This window comes from Grammomys surdaster, unplaced genomic scaffold (genome assembly GCF_004785775.1).
Source record: "Grammomys surdaster isolate TR1022 unplaced genomic scaffold, NIH_TR_1.0 126013, whole genome shotgun sequence".
Lineage (NCBI taxonomy): Eukaryota > Metazoa > Chordata > Mammalia > Rodentia > Muridae > Grammomys > Grammomys surdaster.
The window spans coordinates 4,021,503-4,040,397 of record NW_021620828.1 but is presented as its reverse complement, the minus strand read 5'-3'; the positions used below and the strand labels follow the sequence as shown (position 1 = coordinate 4,040,397).

At 48.7% G+C, this 18,895-nt stretch overlaps 1 protein-coding gene across 1 annotated transcript in view; it reads left to right on the top strand.

Moving 5' to 3' along the window:
- The window catches only part of Tead4 (TEA domain transcription factor 4), a 75,621-nt gene that overhangs the window by 32,617 nt on the left and 24,109 nt on the right, over positions 1 to 18,895 (top strand). The window lies entirely within an intron of this gene.

The window sequence follows — 18,895 nt, the reverse complement described above, 5'->3', positions numbered from 1 at the left end:
ACAAGGCCTATGAGTAGCCAGGCTTGGCAGCCTTCCACCAAAGCTGGCTGTTTACAATAACTCCTAGGCATCTGTTTCAGTGTTTTTCCACAGAGACCCAAGACTTGGTGCTAGCAGGCATGTATGTCAGGCCTATTGCTGATTTTAGGCCTATGGCTGATTTTAGGCCTTCAGTGTGTAAGCAGGGGAGCCCCTGACACCCCCATACCCTCCAGTTTCTTGAGTGACCAGGATGTTTTACACCACACTTAGCAGCCGAATGGGAAGGACCAGCAGGCTATATGAGTCTATATGGCTTTGGAGGAGAGGATTCCAGGAAAGTAAAAACAGACCAAGTCTGAACAGCTGCTGAAGCCCTGGGTCAGGATGAGGTCAGGCTTCTGCTCCCACTGGAAACATCCTCAAGGCCCCATGGTGCTTCAGACAGTACGTTGAGGGGCAGACACCCACAGATTTGAGAAGGCCTCTGCAACCGATGTGACCTTAGGACAGCAGAGGGTTCGCAGGCCCCCATGGGTTTCCACTGGTGAGTGTCTCTCCTTACTCCACCCCAGCACAGTGCTTTTTCAGCTGTTGGACAGCCACTATGTGAGGGGACTGAGTGTATTAGTGATTGTCACCACAGAGTGATTAACAAGTTGCCACAAGCTGTTTCAGGGCTGAAAGCAACCACGCTGGGGTAGCTTGGAGGGAGAGCATGATCTGGGCATGCATGTGTGGATCAGGCATGAAGGTGGTCTGCAGAGATACAAGCAGGCGAAACAAAAAAACTAAAAAGCTGTTTATTTTTATGTGTATGTATGTGCGCCTGAGACTATATCTGTACCACATGCCTGGAAGGTCAGAAAGGGCTTCATATCCTCTGGAACTGGATTTACTCAATGGTTGTGAGCTGTCGCGTGGGTGCTGGAAACCAAATCTGGGTCCTCTGCAAGGACAGTAGATGCTCTTAACCACCGAGCCATGTCTCCAGTCTGCCCCTTACCTTCTTACAAAGACACTTGTCACTAGGTTTAGAGTATGCACCAGTCTGATCTCAGCTTAACTAGTGTACCCACAAAAGCCCTGATTCTAAGCTGGGGCATGTGTTGGCTGTGGTATGGTTCAGTGATGGATGCTGGCCCAACATATATATATATATGTGTGTGTGTGTGTGTGTGTGTGTGTGTGTGTGTGTGTGTGTGTGTATTTGTATGTGTGTGTATGTGTGTGTATATGTGTGTGTATGTATGTATGTATGTATGTATATATGTATATATGTATATATATGTATATGCGTGTGTGTGTATGTGTGTATATGTGTGTGTATGTATGTATGTGTGTATATGTGTGTGTGTTCTTGATTCCATCTCCAGTGTCACACACTACAAAGTGGGCCAACGCTGAAGTTACAGGTATAAGTTCTAGGGGGTTGGTCATCAGTACTCCTCAGCTGACTAAACTGAAGTACAGTCCCAGGTCTGGCGACAATAGACCTCTGCCAGCTCCTGGTTTGTTTGTTTGTTTGTTTTGTTGTTTGTTTTCTTTTTCTTTTTTCATAGTCTTCCCCACGAGACCAATACAATGCCTTCCTTTTCTTTTGTTCCTTGCTCCTTTCACTTCAGACCCCAGCTCTACTCCCCAGACACCATTTAAAACTTCCCCCCTCCCTCTGCACCCCTCAGTTCCCAGAGGTACCCCCCTTTACCACCCCCACTCTGATCACTTCTTGTTCTAACAGTTGCTCCCGCAGGGAGCTTCCTGGAGGAGAAGGCTGACCTGTGGAGCACACACTGGGTGCCAGCCAAGGGCAGAGCTCTCCATGGGGTATCCTCCCAGAGCTGCCCCAGAACCACGGCTCTTTGATGGAGAGCTGGGTAGATGGCGATAATGAGCTCAAGTGTGAAGGTGGGAACCGGCGGGAGGGGTATTGAGAAGCAGAGGTTGTTTGACTGCAGAGTCCCGTCAGCATCCTGGACCGGAAGCCAGAGTGTGTGCACAGGATACTGAGAAGGAACTACTGTGTATGTTAGCAGATGACGTACAGGAATCATTCAGTAGAGTGTAAGGCCCAAGGGCACTGCAGTGACTGAGAAAGGTCCTGGGGTGAAGCCAGACTGTCTTAGGGTTTCTACTGCTGTCGTGAAACACCATAACCAAAAGCAAGTTGGGGAGGAAGAGGTTTAGCGCACTTATACTTCCACATCAGTCAAGCAGAGCAAGAACCTGGAGGCAGGAGCTGATGCGGAGGCCAGGGAGGGGTGCTGCTCACTGCCTTGCTCCCCACGGCTTGCTCAGCCTGCTTTCTTATAGAATCCAGGACCACCAGCCCAGGGGTGGCACCACGGACAATGGGCTGAGTCTTCCCTGTCAATCACTGATGAAGAAAATGTTGCATAGGCTTGCCTGCCTATCTAAAAGAGGCATTTTCTCAATTGAGGTTCTTCCTTTCAGATGAACCTAGCTTGTGTTAAGTTGACTTAAAACTAACTGGCACAGTGACCCATGACAGGAAAATTAGAACGTTTGAGGCCAGCCTAGGCTATACAAGACACTGTTTGTAAAAACAGAGTGGGGAAGAGGCTGGACGGATGGCTCAGTGTTAACAGCTTGTTCTTTCAGCAGACCTGAGTTCAGTTCCCAGCATCCACATGGGGCAATTCACAACTGCCTGTAAGTCTAGTCCCAGGGGATCTGAAGCCCTCTTCTGGTCTCCACAGGCACCAGTACACACGGGACACACACATACACTTATTTTTAATGATGATGATAGTAATAATAGTATAAAAATGGCCAGGGAGATGGTTGGATAGGTAAAAACATTTGCTACTACAAGTCTGGGGACCTGAGATTGATCTCTGTAACTCAGGTAAAAAGTCAGATGGAGCTGCTCGAAACATGGCTCCACTGTTAAGAGCACAGGCTGCTCTTGCAGAGGACCCTGGTTCAGTTCCCAGCATCCATGTACTGGCTTACAAACATCCTCAACTCCAGTTCCAGGAGACCCAGCTCCTCTTTTGGCCCCAGTGGGCACCAGGCACGCGTGTGTCTTTGTAGATCAAACACTCATACACATAAAGTAAAAATAAAACAAATCTTAAAAAAATAATCAGATGAACTCTCCTATGGCAAGATGGGAAGGTCGTTCAAAAGCAGAAATGAGAGACCCCCTCCTCAAAAGCAAGGCGGAAGGCAGCACCGACTCCCCAAAGTCGTTCTCTGATGTCTACTGCACACACACCAAGTATGCATGTGTACCCCATCCCCAGGTATGCATGCATTGTCCCCCGACCCCATGCTTATGTATACACAGGGTCTTTCTCTCCCTCCCCCTCCCCCTTCTTCCTCCCTTCCCCCTCCCCCTCCCTCCCTCATCCTCTCCCTTTCTCTCTGTCACACACACAGACACCACACACACATTTTTTTTTTTTTTTTTCTGGAGACAGGGTTTCTCTGTGTAGCCCTGGCTGTCCTGGAACTCACTCTGTAGATCAGGCTGGCCTCAAACTCAGAAATCCACCTGCCTCTGCCTCCCAAGTGCTGGGATTAAAGGCGTGCGCCACCACTGCCTGGCACATTTTTTTTTTTCAAGGTGATTAAACAAAAATGAATAAAAACACACTAGGAATGTATTTGGCTGGCTCTGTGGCCCAGCACCTTTGGCTACCTGCTTTAGATTTCGTGACATTCTGTGACTCACACTCTTGTTATAGCCACTGCACCCTTCCCCTGTAGAAATGTTGTGACTCCCAAAGTAGAACTTGGTACCCCTTAAACAGCAGCTCCTTATTCTATTCCTCCCTTCCCTCTCTCTCTCTTTCCTTTTCTGACAGGGTCTCATATGTCATCCTGGTTGGTTTGGAAATCATTGTGTAGGCCAGGCTAGCCTTGAGCTCACCGGGATCTATCAGCCTTTGCCTCCTGGGGGATGGGGTTAATACCAGGCAACTGCTGCTTTTCTTTCTTGGTGCATCCAACCATTCCAGTCCCATAGTGGGATAATGTCTTCCTCCTCCTCCTCTTTTTATAATTCACTCGATGTCGTGTTCACGTTGTAGTTGTGTCCGAATTTCCTTCCGTTGTATGTCTGTATTGGACATCCATCAGTGGATACTTGGGCTGCTGCTTAGATTTATTTAGTGATTGTGGGTAGCTATTTCTTTCCCCTACTTTACATGTAAAGATGTAAATGTTAAAGTCTCTCAGGTAGTGGGCAGAGCATGGCTAGCAGCCTCTATCCTCCTCCACCCCCATCCCACCCCCACTCTGAACTCCTTAACCATCCTTCCTGGCCCTGCCTCGGCCTGGCCTTGGGTCAGGTGGGTCAGTCTCTGGGCAGGGGGACAAGAGCGTCCTGAGCTATCTGATGACTCACCTGGCCTGCGTGAAGGGAGGTCTTGCGGTGAGCCAGACACTGGCTTAGACTGGTCTCTTTTTACCAGCTTGGGGGCGGCCAGCGCAGCTGGGAAGTATAGATAGCTCTGAGCTCACAGCAGTGTGTGTGGGGCAGGCCCCCAGGGAGGCTGACTCAGACCTCCTCTGGCCCTGGCTGTGCTCCTCTGGGCCTCTCGTCTTCCCTGAGGGACCTGTTGTGCCCTGTCCTCACCCCTAGTCAGCTTCAGCTGCCAGCACCCCCAAGAGCCCTGTCTTTACACTTCCTGCATGCAGAGATCATTTCCCAAGTGGCCCAGCCAGTGGGGCCACAGTCAACTGACAGCAGATCCTAGACTTGGGGCCGTGGCCTTAGTGTTTTGACTACGGGGATTAGGCCTGTTCCCAGCTCAGGCCGCGGTACACCAGAGCCAGGCAGCCATGCAGATGACATGCAGAGCCGCAGCACAGCTTAGCACCTGTTATTTCTGAGCCGAGGCACTCATGCTGGTTGGCTTTGGTCCCCACCTCTCATCGCTCCAGGACGAGCTCCCATGCCTGAGGTGCTAACCTCCTGCCCATGGCTCTGTTCACTTTTGCCCTCAATCTGTAATTGAGCATCCTTCTTGTTCCGACTCCTGTTGGCTAGCCTGGCCACAGGTCCCTGGAAACGGAGGCAGGAAGGAAAGAGGTACTTCTTCCCTCTTCCCTGCATCTGCCCTTTCCCCTCTTCCTCTCCTTAGCAGCTGCATCGAGGGATGCCGCCTTCCTCCTCCTCTTCCCTGAGGCTGACTCCTTAATCTTTTGCATCTGTTCTTCCTGGTCCTGGCCTTCACGTACCTGGAGGCAGCTCTTGTATGGCTGAGTCTTTCTGCCCCCGTTTTTGTTCCCTGTGTCTTTTGGTTTCTCTGCTGTGTCCCTGGGTCACCATTAGGCTGGTCTTACGAAGCACCACTCTCCTTGAAGCTAGCTGGAGTGGGGATTGGGGAATTGCTGTTCTTCGTGGCTCCATGGCTAATGAGAGAGGCAGGAGAAATACCTTTTGTAAGGGAACCATCCAGACAGGCACGTTGGGTGGAGCCAGGAAACCAGAGGGCTGGGCTGTCTTGGACCTTTCTGGAAGGAAGAGGAGCCAGATCTGGTGGGGGTGGGGGTGACAAACGTGCTCTAGGCAAAGGAGCCAGAGCCTAGCACTAGCTCACGGGTAGGACTTGACATGGCGGCTCTGAGAGAGCCGTGTAAAGCATCCAGAACATTACCAGGAAAGGTTTAGAAATGAACAACATACTGTTAAAAGCTCCCTTTTCAGGCTAGACTTTGGCAGCCTAAGGCTGGAGTCTTGAGATTTTTTTTTTTTTCTTTACTGTGGGGATAGAGCAAGGAAGTGAGACCCTGGCCTGAGTCTCCTACTCTGCCTGCCCCACCTCTCCCGTATCAATTGTTTCTTACTGGTTCTGACTCTCTGGCTAGCCTGGCCATGGCATCGCTCCTAGGTGTCCCAGTGTGACTTTCCATTGCTGAGGTAACACAACTTAGGAAAGGGTTTATTTGACTTACAGGTCATAGTCCGCTGTCAAGGGAAGTCACAGCAGAAATTCAAGGCAGAAGGAACCTGAGGGCAGGAACTGAAGCAGAGACCATGGAAGAATGCTGCCTACTGCCTTGCTCCTCATGGTTTTCTCAGCCTGATTTTTTTTTGGGGGGGGGCGGTTGGTTTGGTTTCTGTTTGTTTATTTTTTTGGGCAGGGAGGCAGGTGAGATAGGTCTTATTTTGTGACTCTGACTGTCCTAGAACTTACTATGTAGACCAAGCTGGCCTCAAACTTGCAGAGATCCACCTGCCTCTGCAGCTGGCTTATCCTGCCTTTTTATACAGCCGTGCATGGTGGCGTTGCCCCCAGCACAGGCCAGTCTGACGAGGCATTTCTTTTTCAGTTGCAGCTCCGTTTTCCCAGGTGACCCTCGTTGTGTCAGGCTGACAGAAAACTAGCCAGGCCTTTGCTTCTTTGTGTGTTGTGTTTCCAGCTATGACACTGTCCTCATAGGCCGTCACCTCTCTCCTGCTTCTAGAGGCTGTGGAGGCCTAAGCCTCTTCTACTCAGGTTGCCTTGATGCTACTCAGGTTATCTTGATGTCAGGGATGATCTAGAGCAAGGCTTAACCTTGCTGAACATTGCTTTTCTTCTCTGTAGGATATAATATGTATGACTACCTCTGAGGAAGGCGTTTTGAGTTCTTTTATTTCACAGTAGGATATGGATGTTAAGCTGTTTGTATGGACGGTGTTCAGTGGCGTGAAATATATTCACAGTTTCCCTTTTTATTTCATGATCTTTAAGAGTCGTTATTTTGGGGGTTGGCAAAGTGAGTGCTTTCTATACAAGCACAAGGACCTGGGTTCAAATTCCAAGCATCTATGTAAAAGGCCAGACGTGGCCCAAATAGCCTGGTAGGCAGAGACAGGAGGATCACTGGAGCGTGCCAGCCAATCTCCATGTTCATGGAGAGGCCCTGTCTCAAGGGAGGTGACAGAGGAGGACATCTGACATTCTTGTCTGGCCTCTGCATGTGGATGTACACAGACATTATTATGTTAAGTTATGCCTCATTGATTTGTTTTGTGTGTGCGTGTGGGTGCTCATTTGCTGAGGTATGGATATGAAGGTCAAAGGATAGCTTCTGGGAGTGGGTCTTCTCTTTCTATCATGTGGGTCCTGGGGATCAAACTCAGGTTGAAAGCAGGTATTTGTCTCACCTGCCCCCAAGTTATTATTTTTTTGATGGTGCTGAGGATGGAACCCAGAGTCTTGCATATGCTTGGCAAACTCTCTAGCAGGAGCCCCAGCCCCAGCTTGATACATTCACATCGTGTGCAGCCGCCATCACTATCCCTTTCTAGAACATTCCATCACCCTCAAATAGAAACTGTACCCGTCAACAATAACTTCTCGTTCTTTGGGGCCTCCGTCCATGATAACAGCATCTTTCTTTCGTTCTGTGTCTGTGGATTGGCCTGTTCTAGGTGCCTCAGAAAAGTAGAATCATGCAAAATTTACTTCAGTGTTTGTGAGGGTTTTGTTTTTGTATGGAGGGTAGAAGCCAGGGCTTTGCCTACAGGAAACACATGACCAACCAGTGAGTGACGGCGCAGGCCCAAACGTCTGGCTTGCTAGCCTGTCATCAGCAAATGGACTTTTGTGTTGTCTATGTCCTTTGCTGTTGTGACACTGTAGTGAACATTAGTGTGTCAACGCCTGAGCCCTTCTCTGTAATTCCTGTGGGAATCCAGGAGAGGAAGGAACTGTTGGCTCCTATGGTGATTTTATGTTTAACATCAAAAACAATGTTTAACTGGGTGTGGTGGCACGCGCCTTTAGTCTCAGCACTCAAGAAGTGGAGGCTGGAGAATCTCTGTGAGTTTTAGATCAGCCTAGTCTACATATGGATTTCCAGAATAGCCAAGGCTACATAACGAGGACTTTTATCAAAACAAACAACCAAACACCAACGTTTGCTGTTACTTTCCTTCTTTTCCTGTTGCTGTGATAAAATATTCCAACAGAAGCACATTAGCAAGAGAGGGTTTACTTGGGCCGAAAGTTCAGAGTTACAGTCCATGGGAGGGAGGGGGTCATGACAGCAGGAGCTTGAGGGAACTGGTGATATCATTCACAACCAATAGGTAGACAATGGTGAAGGTTTTTTTTTGTTGTTGTTTTTTGTTTTTTTGTTTTTTCGAGACAGGGTTTCTCTGTGTAGCCCTGGCTGTCCTGGAACTCACTCTGTAGACCAGGCTGGCCTCGAACTCAGAAATTCGCCTGCCTCTGCCTCCCAAGTGCTGGGAATAAAGGCGTGCGCCACCACCACCCAGCCAATGGTGAGTTTTTTAATAAAAAAAAATTAAATTTATTCTATTTATATGGGTGTTTTTCTGTGTATTATGGGCATGCCTGGTGCCTGTGGAGGCTGGAAGAGGGTACTGGGTCTCCTGGGACTCCAGTTCTTGGTGGTCCTGAGCTAGTGTGTGGATGCTGGGGATTGCACCTTCATTCTCTGGAAGAACAAGTCATCTCTCTGGGCCAGAGAATGATGTTTGTTGATTTTTATCCCCCACCCCCTTTTTGTTGTTGTTGTTTTCTAGACAGGGTTTTTTTGTGTATTCTTTGTTGTCTTGGATCTCACTCTGTAGATAAGGCTGGTCTCTAACTCAAAGATCTGTCTGCCTCTGCCTCTGGAGTGCTAGAATTAAAGGGTTTGAGGGTGGGGGTGGGAATATATATGTGTGTGTGTGCGTGTGTGCGCATGTGTGTGTGTGTGTAGATGTGTGTGTGGCTGGAGTTTGGGAGTGGGATATGGGCTTGTATGTATGTGTGTCTGAGTGTGTGCTTACGGCTGGGGGTTGGGGATGAGGGGTCATACATGTGTATGGGGGAGGCACTCATGTCATGGCACTCACAGGGAGATTGGAGGACAGCCTGCAGCTCCAGCAGGTTGCTGGTTCTCTTCCTCTACTGCGTGAGTCCCAGGAATGGAGCCTAGGGTGTCAATGTAGGCAGCACTTCCCTCACCTACTCTCTCAGAGGCTCCAGGAGAGATGAATTCTGTGTTTAGCCCTCCCCCTCCCATTATCCAGCTTCAGGAATGGAGTTGCCTTCTTCTGAGCCTAACCTAAATAACCCCTCACGGGTGTGCCTAATGCTACCTCTCCCAGAGATTCTAGATCAAGCTGACAATCGCAACACCTTTTCCATCCTCACTCCAATGAAGCAGAAGGTTCCAGTTCTTCCACATGCTTGTCAACCTTGCTATTTTCCCTTTTCTATTTGTAGCCATCCGAGTAGGTATGAGTAGTATGTCTTGTGACAGTGATGTTCAGTGATGCTGAATACCCCTTTCACGTGCTTGCGGGAGCCAGACACCGTCTCTGAGGTGACTGGGATGATAACCACCCCCTCCATCACAGTTACGAGGGGTACAATGCAGAGAGGATGTAGACCTGAGAGCACAAGTCTTCTCTCAAGGAGCCTCCATGTTTAGTGGGGACTGTGGCACTGAGCTCGACCAAGGAACATGAAGGCCCAAACCATCATCTGGGGAGTGGAGGTGGGAACAGGCACACTCACATGCTCAGGGCCAGCTCTTGGCAGGGGCCAGCCAACAGAAATTTCACCAGAAGTCTTGGAGCCTGTTCAGGGATGATGGTGGTGATGGCTCAACTAAGTCCCATTGCCGTGGTCACTTCACCACAAACAAGCTCCTCCCCGCAGCCCACTGGCATCAGTGGATTCTTGGACAGAGCTCTCCTGCTTTCCAGGTTAGAGAGCATAGCTTCTCCTTCCTGGGCCCCGGCTCACAAGAGAGTACAGAGAAGGGGCTCTCTCTCCTCCCTCTCTTCTCTTCTCTTCTCTTCTCTTCTCTTCTCTTCTCTTCTCTTCTCTTCTTCTTCTTCTTCTTCTTCTTCTTCTTCTTCTTCTTCTTCTTCTTCTTCTTCTTCCTCTCTCTCTCTCTCTCTCTCTCTCCCATTCTTAGACCATTTCAGTTTTTAAAGCCCTTTGCATTTATTATAATAGGGCCTTGTAAACAACAACATTAGATAGAGCAAGGCCTGACATTCTGAGGAAGATGGCCGACTGTCCTGGCCTCCGTCTAAGCAGCCTGTCTTTTACTGCCTCGATGCTGTTTTTATGGCGTAGCAGGAAGGCTGATGTGGCATAGACACTGCTCTCCCTCCAGAAGTGAGATGCAGAAGTCACTGTTCCGGTCAGGATTTGGCAGGTGGGACAGCAAGTCTAGTGGAGTTGTGTCGAGGGCCAGGCCCAGGCTGGCTGGTGGCTTTGTGGGAAGCAAAGGGGTCATGAGATGACCAAGGTGACTCTTCATCAGAGATTCCCCACCCTCAGTCCTTGGCCAGGCTGAAGCACTCCCTTCTCCTTGAGCAGACCTTCCCATGGTGGGCCATGGATCTGAGCTGTGCGTGTTAGCTGTTGGACACTTGTTCTCTGACAGATGGGTCTACCATCTGTCTGGTGGGGATGTCCTTCCCAGCCCCTCCCGGGTTCTCTCTAGGGTGGACCAAGATCACCTGCCACACTGCAATGTTCAGCTGCTTAGGCTCTCCCCCAAAGGCCAGGGTGCCTTCCTGCTTCCTTGGCTTGTGAGCTCAACTGCTGAGGGGTGGAGGCCTACAGTTATTATACAGCTGGTGGCAGGGTTGCGATGGTGACATGTGTCTTCTTCCCTCTCTCTGAATTATCTGGGCTTTCTGCCTGTTCCCCCTCCTTCCCATCTACCCCTTTCCCCCACTTTTTCTCTCTTTCAATGGGAGGTATTTTTGAGACATACCACTACATAGCTAGCCTTGAACTCACTTTGTAGTTCAGGCAGGCTTCCAACTAAAAATCCTCCTGCCTCAGTGCTGAGGTTGTAGGTGTGCCCCACCACTTCTGGGGTTCCTGTAGGTTTCTTCTTGCCAAGGCTTCTTTTACTAGCTTGACATGCTTTGGCGGCTCTCTCTTCAGGACCACATTCCTGCCTGCTCCCTACTCCTCCTCGTCCATGAAATGTTTTCCTGAGCTCAAGATACCACTGTCTCCAAGGGTTAATTAAGACTATGGTACATCCTTAGGTCTTGGGGGATGGAGGTCTTATTTATGCTGACACTCAGGAGATCAAGATGATTCACCAAAAGGTGGAGAACAGAATGGAATCTTGTCAAGGAAATCTACTGCCACTTGGGAAAAGGCTTCCACGAGAAAAACCGGCCTTTGTTGTAACCATTATGATGAATAGTCACCATCCTAGAAAGCAATACTCACACAGTGCCTGGGTCACTTACACAGCATGTGGCCATGACTGAAGCATTTTTCCATCCCGGGCTTCATTTTCTTCTTTGGATTTGTCAGGGCGAGCGCCTGCTTCTAAGAGACATGACCATATTCAAAGTTATACCATGTGTTTGTTAAGAAATGGCCTTCTTGTGGGTGTGGTGGTACAGATCTTTAATCCTACCATTCAGAAGGCAGGCGTAGGTAGATCTCTGTGAGTTCAAGACTAGCCTGTTTATGTAGACTACATACATAATATAGTGAATTAAAGGCCTCCCATACTGTATAGCAAAATCCTGTCTCAAAATAAACAAAACACACATAAAAGCAAAACAAAAAAAAAAAAAAACAAAACAAAAACACAAGACTAAGGCTGTAGACGGATCAGCAGTTAAGAGCATTTGCTCCACAGTCATGAGGAACAGAGTTTGGATCCCAGCATTCCTTTAACTCACCAGATTCCACGTATGCCTGGCTCTGAGGCGATGGGCAGAGACAGAAGGCTCTTTTGGCCTCTCTGGCTTCCAGCATAGCCAAGAAAACACGAGTTCAGGGAGAGACTCTACCTCAAAAGAACAGGCAGAGAGAGAGAGGAGGACACCAGACACCCTCTTTTGGCCTCTGCATGCATTCTGCATACTTGAGACGCACACAAACATAAATCTCAAACATGTATTATTTGTGTGCATGTGTGCATACATGTGCACACATGTGCTACAGTCCAGGAGTGGAAGCTAGGGAACAGCTTTTGGGAGTCAGTTCTCTCCTTTTTTTTTTTTTTTTAATTCTTTTATTTTATTTTTTTTTTGGAGACAAAGTTTCTCTGTATAGCCCAGGCTGTCCTGGAACTCACTCTGTAGACCAGGCTGGCCTCGAACTCAGAAATCTGCTGGCCTCTGCCTCCCAAGTGCTGGGATTAAAGGCGTGTGCCACCACCGCCCGGCCTTCTTTGTTCTTTCCTAATGTCAGATTCCTGCCTGAAGCCTACTTCCTTGTCCTTGGCCAATGTTAATTCTCTCCGAAGTGTGGGTCCTGAGGCTTGAACTTGAGGTTATCAGGCTTGGTGGCAAGTGCCTTCACCTGCCTGGCTATTCCTAAATAAATCTATAAATAAATAACTCTTTAAAATGGAACAAACAAGGAAGGGAGGGAGTAGAGAGAGAGAAAGAGAAAGAGAAAGAGAGAGGCTAGTCTGCATAAATTCAACTCTCTGCCACTGGTGGGGCTATCATCTTAACTAACTTACTAAACCTCCCCATCTGTGGCATGGAGGTGACAGTGCCAGCTGCACAGAGCTGTGTGAGGTGCAAGTACAGCTGTGACTTCCACATCTGTACGTGTGTAAATACTTACACTGATATGGCCGTATTAGTGACTACCAATAGCACTGCAGGAGTCTAAGGGAAGAAATAGCTAAAGCTTCCTCCTCTATACTAGTTTGAACTGGATAACACACTGCAGGCAGTGTGCTGCTGCAGTGGGCTTTCCCATGTAGCAGGAAGGAAACTGTGTATTCCTCTTGGCTCCAAACACCCTCAGAAACTCCACTTCTATACTGGAGCACACACTTCTGCCAGGAGGGTGGATGGAGTGATAGCTCTGCAGACCAGGGCAACCTTGAACTTACAGAGATCTGCTTACCTCAGACTCCCAAGTGCTGGGATTAAAGGGTACACCACCACTGCCCGGTTAGGGTCTTGTTTTATAGCCCTGACTGGCCTGGAAATTTATTATGCAGTCTAGTCTGGTCTTTAAACTCAAAGCGATTCTCCTATCTCTCTCTTGAGTGATGTAATTACACACCTGGGTAATTTTTTTTTTTTTTTAAGGAACTTGGCAGGCAACAAGTTAGTCATACCAGCACTTGGGAGGCTGAGGCAGCTGCAGTGGCTTTCTGTACTGAGTGCTCCTCAGACTTGGAGAAGGGTGTTGGGCAGCTTGTACCGTGCGTGGCCTGTTCTGTAAGAGGCATTGCCACAAGTATCCTGGGCAGTCACCTCTCCTAGATCTGTTGATGGGTGTTCTCAGAGTTTTTTTCCAGCTTGTTTTGTTATGTAACAAATAGGTAGAGTGACATGACTGTTGTAGGGAGAGGTGGGCTTACTCTGAGTTTAGGAGGTGACATTACAGGATTCCCTGTTTGCATGTGCACCTACCACACCCCTAAACTTAATTCCTCATAGTTCAGACTGGCCTGGCTTTGTACCTGAAGGTGACTTTGAACGTTTTTTTCAAAGGAAGTTTGAACTTCAATGTAAAAAAAGATTTAATTAATTAATTAAAAATATTTTATTTGCATTGGTGTTCTGCCTCCATGTGTGTCTGTGTAAGGATGTCACATCCCCTGGAACTGAAATTACAGGTGGCTATGTGGGTGCTGGGATTTGAACTCTGTTCCTTTGATAAGCAGCTAGTGCTTTTAACCACAGAACCATGCCTCCAGTCCCTAATTTGTTTTTCTTTTAATTTAAAGTACATTTATTTATTTGTATGGATATTTATGGGTGGGTTGTGGGCATGCCACCGTGTGCATACTAAGGTCAGAGGACAACCTCCCTCCCACCAAGTGGGTCCTGGGAATCGAACCCAGGTCTTCAGTCTTCATAGCTAGCCACTTTTGTTTACTCTGATTGGCTGGTTGGTTGGTAGGTAGTTTGATGCGCATGTATATACTATGTTTGATTGATTGGTTTTCTGGTTGGTTGGTTGGTTGATGTGTGTGTACACACTATAACATGTGTGTGGAAGTCAGAGGACAAGTACAGAGTTGGTTCTCTCCTTCTACCTTTACAAGGGTTCCAGTGATCACACTCTGATTGTAGGCTGTGGGGCAAATGCTTTACCTGCTTAGCCATCTGGAGATCCTGGTAACCTTGAATTTCTGATTGATCCTATGGCCAGCCTCCATCTCCAAAGTGTTAGAACTATAGGCATGTACCACCACACCTGGGTTATGCAGTGCTGAGGCTCGAGACTGAACTCTGGACTTCCTGTATGATCGTCAAGTGCTTTACTCCCAAACCCTCCAGGGAGTTTTCTGGGTATCTGATAGGGACAAATAATAAACATCTCATTCTCAGGGTACACTTCTGGGAGGAGAGACAGTGCTCAGAATACCGGTAGATTACATGGTGCTTGGAGGGCACTGAGGATGACAGTAAGTGAAGCTGAGATGTGCAGGTGGGGACAGAGATCCTTGCTCTCCTATCATGGTCAGGGAAGATGTCACAAGACCATGGCAGCCGTCTCCACCCAGACCACAAAGCCATTCCAGACACTGCCAGGAACATGAAGGTGAGGTTCCCTGATGGAAGGACAGTAAGCACAAATCCTATTGGGCAAGAGGATCCAGAACATTCCAGGAAGCAGCTCAGAGTGTCAGTTAGATGACAGCCAGAGAAGTAACTGGGCTGGTTATGAGGGTGGACAAATCCTTTGGGTGCTTCTAGGTCATTGGAGGGACTTGAACAGTGTGTGTGTGTGTGTGTGTGTGTGTGTGTGTGTGTGTGTGTGTGTGTTTTGCAGGTTCCTTGTGTACATTAGGTAAGAGCTCTACTGCTGTCCCCAGCTCTCTTTACCCTTCCCCCACCCCCTCAAGAAAGTATGTCTCTTGTATTGCTTAAGCTGGGGTCCAGCCCCTGGCAGAAACAGTCCTCCTGCCTCTCAGCCTCCCAAGTAGCTGAAACTCCGACACTGCCATCACATCTGGCAGACCTTGGACTCTTCATCTGAGGAAGATGGGAAACCAGGTCAGCATCTTAGGGATTTTAGTAGACATGCCAGCTGCTGGGCTGAGAACAGCCTGAAGCAGGAAGCCAGGTGGAGGCCGTTAATAACCCAGGTCAGTGTCGGTCTGTGAGAGTTCTCCAAGCTAATGAGGTATCTACATAAGTCCCACCTTGGATTCCAGATGTTGGTCTGCATTTCTGCCTTGCCACTGGGATGCTGGGCCACTGACATGTCACTCAGGAAAGGTGAAACACAGGGGCGACAGGCTGCACATCTGCCTTATCGCTGGGAACCGGAGCACCTCTGGAATGTTGTTCAGGGAAGGAGAACGCAGTCTAGGATTGGGGGGTCCCAGCCTGTGTTTCTCCGGGTGAGAAACAGTGGGAACTGGGACAGATGCTGTGGTTCTCAACCTCCTGTGTACCCACACACTGCCAACAACTTGGAGGAGTTGAGAATGGTGGTCTACAGGGCCGTGTGGAGCCAGAGACGTGCGGGTGGAATCTGGCTTAGTTCCGAGTGAGTGCCTAATGTGCTGAGGGGCTGGGTGCCCAGGGAGAGAAGCTCATTAGCTAAACACTTGCCCCTATCTAAATACCCCATTAGCATGGAGAACTCTAGGTTTTTATGCTACATGACCAGTTGTCACTGTCCTCTTAGCAGAGTGTTGTGGTCATGTGTTCCAGGAAAGGTAGTCTGGCCGGGGGCTGATTCTAATACCTACTTTTCTCAGTTATGAGATTTACCTGGGTTTTCGAATCTGCTTCGACCTTGCCAGTTCTCTTGTGGCACAGTTGCACTTCCCTCAAAGGCCAGAGCATGGTAGCTTGGACCACAGAGCTGAGGTGGGAGGAGAGACTTAATTTTGGGAACATTTTGAAAGTGGAACTGTGACAGACTCAGTCATTCCTTCATCCATACATTGGTTCCATTCATCTGGTGCCAAACACTGGAGATGTTAACTTGTTTGTTTTGAAACACAGTCTCATTATGTAGCCCAGGCTGGCCTGTAATTTCTGATCCTCCTGCATAAGTTTCCCAAATACTGGGTTAGAGGCATGCACTCCCATCCCCAGCTTTGGAGGTACAAACTGGAGTAAGAACAGACCAAGTCGTGTGTGTATTCTTTTCTTTTCTTTTCTTTTCTTTTCTTTTCTTTTCTGTTTTTGTTTTTCGAGACAGGGTTTCTCTGTGTAGCCCTGGCTGTCCTGGAACTCACTCCGTGGACCAGGCTGACCTTGAACTCAGAAGTCCACCTGCCTCTGCCTCCCAAGTGCTGGGATTAAAGGCGTGCACCACCACCGCCCGGTGTGTATTCTTTTCCTCCGGGGTACTAAGAACCTAAATATCAGATAGAGATAACTGATAAGCTGCCAAGGCATGAGCCAGAGGAGCAGCCCAAGAATGATTTCCCAGACATCCCTAAGGCTCACAGCATCCCCTGCTGGGTTGGCTGGTTTTATGTCACTTGTCACAAGCTAGTCATCAGTGAGGAGGGAGCCTCAGTTGAGAAAATGCCTGGTTAAGATGGACTGTGGGCAAGTCTGGAGGGCATTTTCTTAATTAGTGATTGATGTGAGACCCAGCCCATTGTGGGCGAGGCCACTGCTGGGCTGGTGGTCCTGGGTTCTATAAGCAGAGCTAAGCAAGCCTTGTGAGCAAGCCAGTATGTAGCCTCCTGCCTCCAGGTGCCTGCTCTGCTTGAGTTCCTGTCCTGACTTCCTTTGATGAACTGTGATGTGGAAGCGTAAGCCAAATAAATCTTTTCTTCCTCGAGTTGCTTTGGCCATGGTGTTTTATCACGGCAATAGTTACCCTGCCTAAGTCTCCTGTCTTCCTTTTTGATCCAGCTATCCTGCCACCAACACTCAGACTCACCACCGTGTCTCCAGCCTGGATTGGCCTGTGGCTCTCAGAAACTTCTTCTCTGTCATTCTAACCTATCCCTGGCCTTTGTCTCTGAATTTTCTGATAGCTTCTTTAGGCTAAGAGTATATTCTCCTTTCCGAGGAAGAGACTGACTGAGCTGCAGGCTTCTCTTCCTGTTTTTAAAATAAAAAATAAAAGAACTGGGTTTACCCTGTAGCCCAGGTTAGACTCAAACTAGAGGCAGTCTGACCCCCTTGGGCTCCTAAGTGCCTCAATAATAGGTATGGAGCACCATGCCTGGCCAGAGTTCTCACTGAGCCAGCGTTAAGCTTAGCATCCTAAGTCAGTAAAAATTTGTGCAATCAATTATAGAAGAAAGACTTTAGAAGAACTAGATTCAGCTAGATTAGCAGGCTGAGTGGGGATCCACGGGCTTGCTGTGGTTCCAAAGCTCCTTTGTAGAACTGTAAGTTCCCTAAACTCTAATGTTTTGGTTTCTTTTCCATACCCAACCACTGATGATGGCTCAGGCTTCTGATTCCATATAGCTGCAGCACAATTACCTTTAGTCAGACACAGAGTAGAACTGCTGGACATTTATCTTGCTGCCAGCAGCAGCACCTATGGAGTATGTTTCCCTCCGGGGCTTTGGAGGAGTCATCTTTCGGGACTCATAGTTTTAGGTGCAGACTGGCTCACACAGCACCCAAGGAGCCTGGTTCTTCCTTCCTCCCTCAGACACTGACAAGCCAGCACCCTTGGGCCAGCACGTCTTTCTGGCAGTTGAAGACTCTTAATTTGGACTTGGCTGTGGGGAAAGGTCAGCTTGGGGGCCAGCCTGGCTCTGGCCAAGCTCTCTAGTTACAGCCTGCGGCTCGCCTCACCTGCCCCTGTAATAGCAGCTTCTTCACGTGGCCACTGCAGCCTCAGCTGACAGGGCAGGCCTCTGCTATGCCCCTGGGCCTAGATATAGAATAAAAAGGTGATGGCTTCCCCTATTGCAGCCTTTCCTCTCCTTCTCCCTCTCCCTTATCTGATGTTCACACAGAGGTTGGCATCTCACTGAGGCCTACCTGCTCCCCAAACCTGAACTCATCCCTCATTCTCAGATACATCTGGTCCATGTGGATACGTAACCCCCACCCCCCAACCTAGATACTGAGTTCTGTTTATTGGACATAGGGAGGAAGATCAAGGATGGCCACATGATCTGAGCCAGCCAGGGCTAGATTGCAATACCTTTTTCTCCAAAAGTAAACAAATGCACACATACAGCAAAATGTCAGCTATGAAAAGGGTAGGTAACAGAGTGCTTGCCTGGCACGCATAGTGCTAGGTTTGATTTCCAGCACTGTATCAGAACCTGGCATGGTGGCACGTGCCTATTAATATAGCACTTGGGATATGGAAGCGAGAGGGTCAGGAGATCAAGGTCATTCTCAGCTACATAAGGAGTTCAGGGTTGGCCTAGGCCGTATGAGACCCTGCCTCGAAACTAATAATAGTAATAATAATTTAAAAACCCAATACGTCCTCTTTATCTTATTTATAGTAATAGAGGATGTGGCTGGCTCTGGGGACACAGTATGACGTCTAGGTGGTGGCTCTTTGAGCGTTGGGTGAAGACCCCCTGCCTGGCCTGAGGCAGTGCCTTGGACTACAGGAGTTGCCTGGGTTTTGGTTTTGGCTTTGAGACTAGATTTGAGAATAGAGGCTTTTTGCAAATCTTCTATCACTGGGCTATTTCTCCTTGCTGCCCTTTCTGGATGAAGAAGCAGGCCTCCTTCCTGGCAACTATTAGAGTCCCAGGACCATGCCTTCCATTCCCCCGGTGCCCACGAACTGTCTTTAAGGTCCTCCTCATTTCCAGACACAGCAGAAACTATGAGAGTCTCATAGGCAAGAGCCAGATATTTCCCACACAGAAAGCCCTGGGAGGGACCAAGGTGTTGAAGTAGCCACTGAGGACTGAGGAGCTTGGGCTGAGTGGCAGTGGCCCACGTGTCCTGGTTCCACTATTGTCACCAGTCTGTCTGGTGGCAATGTAGTCTTCTCTCACTCCTGGGATTATCCCTGTGTTCCAAGGAGGGCAGGGGGAACTTATACAGTCCTTATTCTAAGTC